Raw genomic sequence first — 5,015 nt, 5'->3', positions numbered from 1 at the left:
TATGCAACCAGTGTTTTATTTGCTTTGGAAACAGCCCTTCCCTTCGAGAGTCTTTGTCCGTATTAGTGACACAAAATTCACGACGACTTACACACGCCAGGCTGTAGAATGGTTCACTCTGCTCATGTGAGCCTCGTGGTGATGAAAAACTCTCAAAAAAACCCAAAAAAACAAAAAAAAAACAAAAAACCCCCCAAAACCCAAAACTCTCAAAACTACAGCTGCCCGGCTCTCCTGCCTCCTCCCACCTTCTGCTGCTTGAGCTGCATGAAATCGGGGTACCCTCGCTTTGCAGGCGATCCCGCTGGCCGGTCTCGGGGGGGGGGGGGGGGGGGGTCAACCCAGCCCCTCTCTAGGGAACAGGGTGCTCTTACTGAAACTGCTCCCGATAGCCTGCCGCCAGGAGGCATTTCCCACCCACTAGCCCAGGTAGGTGGAGAGGGTTCAAAGGCACGAAAGTTCGTCTCCAAATGGCCCTTTTGGCCACCAGGGTCCACCTGGGAAGGAGATTTGCATTTCCTACTCTTTCCTTCCCAAACCAGGGCAGAGGGATGCCAAAGGGTGAGTGGGTTCTCAGGATCGCCCACACCGACAGGCAACAAAACTCCAATGTCCCGTAAGGGAACCACGGCGCGGGGGGTGGGGGTGGGGGAGGCATTGAATTTTAAAGTAGAGGAGTCAGGAATCGGACCTCTGAAAAAACATTGACTCCAGGATTTCCTACGGAGGCCATCACTCTCGGTAAAGATAAAGCGTATAGTTTTAAAGAACATTTTTCTAACGGGGCACATACTCCTTCAACCCCACTGACAAGCTTCACGACACCACCCAGCGGAGAGCCAACCCTCCCTTCCCGGAACAAGTGCGAGGAGAACACAGAACCGCCCCGCCCCCAACACAGGCGCCGGAGTCGCTGGCGCCATCTGCCGGCCGCTTTGAAACCCGCACCGGAGAGCCCAAGACCGCCCGGCGTGTGACTTCCGTCCCTGTAGGGCCCCAGGGGGAAAGGGAAGCGTCCCACGGATGCCATCCCACCTGGAAGTTCCAGCGGGGGCAGCAAGAGTCTGAGCACGTGCCGTGGGCCGGCCGGCCCCGGAAACACTTCGCGGGCCTTCACTCCGAATCCTCAGCGCCGGTCTTTCGCGAGCGCTGCTTTTTTTTTTTTAACGTTTATTTACTTTTGCGACAGAGAGAGACAGAGCATGAACGGGGGAGGGTCAGAGAGAGCGAGACACAGAATCCGAAACAGGCTCCAGGCTCCGAGCTGTCAGCACAGAGCCCGACGCGGGGCTCGAACCCACGGACCGTGAGATCATGACCTGAGCCGAAGTCGGACACTTAACCTACTGAGCCACCCAGGCGCCCCGAGCGCTGCTTTTAACGTGTCCCGTTCCGCAGATGCGGTCGCCGGGGCTCAGGGAAGTAGAGATGACACGCTCGGGGCGCCAGCGCTGGGATTCGTCGCTGGGCAGCCCACGTTCCTCACGACGTACAACGCTGTGCGGACACTTCAAAAGTCCCGTTTTAGTCGCTAGTCCCTCTCCCGTTTCGGGGGCAAAATGCAAGGAAACCATTACGGCTGGTGCTCATGGCGGGTGGTGCTTGGAGTTACTGAGCCCCAAGGACTCGTCCTAAACCGTGTAAGACGCAGCAGGGAGAACAACCCCAGTCCGGGACGCGATGACCGTGCAGAACGTGCCTGTGCGTAGACACGCGCGCACACGTGTGACGGTGGCACAAGTTACGCCGAACGATACTGACCGTCACTGCGAACGACGCAGCGGAAAATAGAAAATAAATATATTTTAATACGGCTCCGCTACACAAACGCCAGTAGCAACGACTCCAGTCACTTCACAACCTGCGCATGGATGTTTCATTTGGAAAATGCTGGCTCACACGTTCCCTAATGTGTTTGGCTCGTTTCTCACAGAACCCCCTCCTTTCAAAGGAAAACCAAACTCCGGGGGCCGCTGGGTGGCTCAGTCGGTTCAGCGTCCGACTTCGGCTCGGGTCACGATCTCCCGGTCCGTGGGTTCGAGCCCCGCGTCGGGCTCCGTGCCGACGGCTCGGAGCCTGGAGCCTGCTTCCGGTTCTGGGTCTCCCTCTGCCTCTTGCTCTCTCTGCCCCGCCCCTGCTTGTGCGCCGTCCCTGAAAAATAAATAAATGTTGGGGCGCCTGGGTGGCTCAGTCGGTTAAGCGTCCGACTTCAGCCAGGTCACGATCTCGCGGTCCGTGAGTTCGAGCCCCGCGTTGGGCTCTGGGCTGATGGCTCGGAGCCTGGAGCCTGTTTCCGATTCTGTGTCTCCCTCTCTCTCTGCCCCTCCCCCGTCCATGCTCTGTCTCTCTCTGTCTCAAAAATAAATAAACGTTAAAAAAAAATTAAAAAAAAATAAAATAAATGTTTAAACAAAATCAAATTTGGGTTGAATGAAAAAAAAAAAAAAAATGGTTTCCCAGGTGACTCCAAAAATGGCAGAGTTCCTACCAAACAGCCTAGAACATACGGAATAACGTCCCCTTGAGAGAATTTTCCAGAGCTGTACCTGGTCCCTTGAAGATGGCTTTGCGCGGTACGTCTTCCCTTCTGTCGTATTAGTTCATGGCTCGTTTTTACTGCTTTGTTTTCGCTGTGTTAATTTTTATGGTTACCTCGGGCAAAAGAGAATCGCTTTCCATGGACTTCCTTTCTTTCTTGCAATTGATGGCGGTGGCTAATTTTTTTGCAAGGCAACCATGTTTTTCAAAAGCGGATCCACTGAAAGAAGCAACAGTGCAAGCGGTGACCAGAGCGGTGTGCGCCTGGGACACCGCGTGACGACCGACCCCTTCCCACACGACCAGGCACTCGAGCAGCTTCTCGCTTGGCAGAACCCCCCTGCTCCAGAAGAGCAGCCGCGACGCGACGTCGTAAGCAGGGGGTTCACCTCGACCTACTGGATCCCACCCACGGCATCCGTTCGTCCAGGCGCATGGCGGACGAAGCCACCCCGAACACGGGCTGGGCAGGCAGGGGTCAGGAGACCCCCCTTGGCCGCAGAGGGCTCTGAGGAGGCTCCCGGACGCGGGACACAAAGCAGGCCACGTTTTGCAGGCCCCTCCCGGCGTCTGTGCCCCCGCAGGACGCGGCGTCAGACCAACCGCCGCAGGAGCAGGGAGGGGTGTGGCCACCCTGTGCCTGCAGGACCCCACCTCGGACCCCCGGCCCCTCTCGTGCAAGGTCTCGCCGCCAGGCCGCGTCCGCGGCTCCCGCCAAGCGCGGGGTCACGCGCAGAGAGGAGAAAAGGCCCAGCGAGAGCAGAGGGGAACATTCGTGAAAGCAACGTGCCACCTTCGGAATCTACGTGGCAGGCCCGCGCTCCCGGGGAAGCTCTCACCTCCGTTTGGGACTTTGTGACGATCCAATGCCGGAAAACGTTAGGTGAGCGAGACGACGGGTCCCCTCCACGAGGCCTACTCTCTCCTCGCTCAACGAAGCCGGGACCTCTGGCTCGAGCCGCGTGCGCGCAGCGGCCTGACACTGGTTACAAGAGTCACGATCACACGCGTGGCCTTCTGGACTAGAAGACGCCAGCAAATCTCTTCCGCGTACCTACCGCATGCAACGCGCAGCTCGGGCGCCTGCAGCGATGACGTCTAAGGTGCGGACTTTCTCAAATACTCCGTGTGCCTTTTAGGAACCGTGAAAGCAAGCATCTTAAGTCCAGTGATTCAACAACTATTTCCTGGTGCATCGGCGAACCCCAGGCAGGCTTTAAGGCTCTAGGTTCTGGGCCCCGCCCCGGCTGCCAGGGGTCACATCTCTGTGGGCCCCAGGGAGCCCCCCTCACTCCTGGTTCCGCCACCCCACAGTAATTTCGGTAAATGGACCTTGGTAACAATGTCTTAAGTTGGCCAGTGACTAAAACTACCTAGCCCCTTGGTCACGTGACAAGGCCCAGTCTTGGAAAAGAACGCTCTACGAAGCTCACCACTCGGGCCGTTTCGAGGTCCTTTTCAAGCATCGCCAGTCACGGACATACAGAGAATGAAGAAACTCCGGGTAAACGAACACTGATAAATCTTGCCCACCTGCCGTGAGGGTCAGCCACCGAGATAACCAAGCTGGACTCGGCAGAGCGGGCTACTTGCTGTCTCCCCCCGCAGGCACAGATCATAAAGCCCCACGGCTGATTCGTGCAGCAGGGAGAGAAGGGAGGTGGAAACGATTAACTTGAAGATTCAGACTTTTTCCCCCGTGCACCTGCCTTTCTCCCTCAAAAAACGCATCTTTCAATGCAGAGAGAGCTGAAGAGTTAACGGGCCTGAATTTGCTTGGGATCTGACTACCAAAGAATTCAAACCATTGAGTGCAGGCGATCTCTTTCAGTAGAAAACTTTATTTTCATTGCTTTTTACGAGTAGGCAAACAAGTCTTACAATATTATGAAAGCCAGATTTCCGAACTCAGCAAGCCAGTTTACATCCCAGTCCCAGACAGTAAAGCATAAGATGCATTTGGGATCGCAGGGTAGGAACACAACAATGGACTCAAAGGTCAAGTGTCGAAGTTCAATTTCATTTCAGATACTTACCAACCAAGAATTTTCAAATACGAGAAATAAATAAAATAAAATAAAAATAAAAAAGCCACGCCTGAAAAGAAAACAGTTACCGGGCGTGAGTTCAGAGCATGTCTCATGCAGGGGGCTCGCTCCTAACTTGAGGGCCACACAAACATCACCCGCTTGGGTCTGCACACGGAACAGGCCCCGTCCCAGCCACCAGGACGTCCGCCCGCAGAGCCAAACGACACCGGGGACGTGGAAGACGGGACGAAAGAAGCCGGTGCTTGGAGAAGCAGCGGCCGGCCCCCCGCGCACGGCTCAGGATTCCCGCCCTCCTCAGCAAGACTGCTGCTCCCCCAACGGCGTCTCACATCACAAATCAAAACCCATGATCATGCTGGGCAGGACAACCATGTGAGAGCTTAGGGGGCAGGCCAGGGGAGAGAGAGACAAAGGGAGCTTAGGAGG

The 5,015-nt window shown here is 56.0% G+C and overlaps 1 long non-coding RNA gene across 1 annotated transcript; it reads right to left on the bottom strand.

The window, feature by feature from the left end:
- Positions 1–1,783: 1,783 nt before the first annotated feature.
- LOC132670485 (uncharacterized) lies at positions 1,784–3,133 on the bottom strand. The gene is made up of 2 exons (XR_009606728.2): positions 2,547–3,133; positions 1,784–2,151 (listed from the first exon to the last, which is right to left on the bottom strand). It is a non-coding gene; the product is annotated as an uncharacterized LOC132670485 (long non-coding RNA).
- Positions 3,134–5,015: the final 1,882 nt, after the last annotated feature.

The sequence above is a fragment of the Panthera onca genome, chromosome A3 (genome assembly GCF_046562875.1).
Source record: "Panthera onca isolate mPanOnc1 chromosome A3, mPanOnc1 haplotype 2, whole genome shotgun sequence".
NCBI lineage: Eukaryota > Metazoa > Chordata > Mammalia > Carnivora > Felidae > Panthera > Panthera onca.
This window is presented reverse-complemented; position numbering and strand designations above follow the sequence as displayed.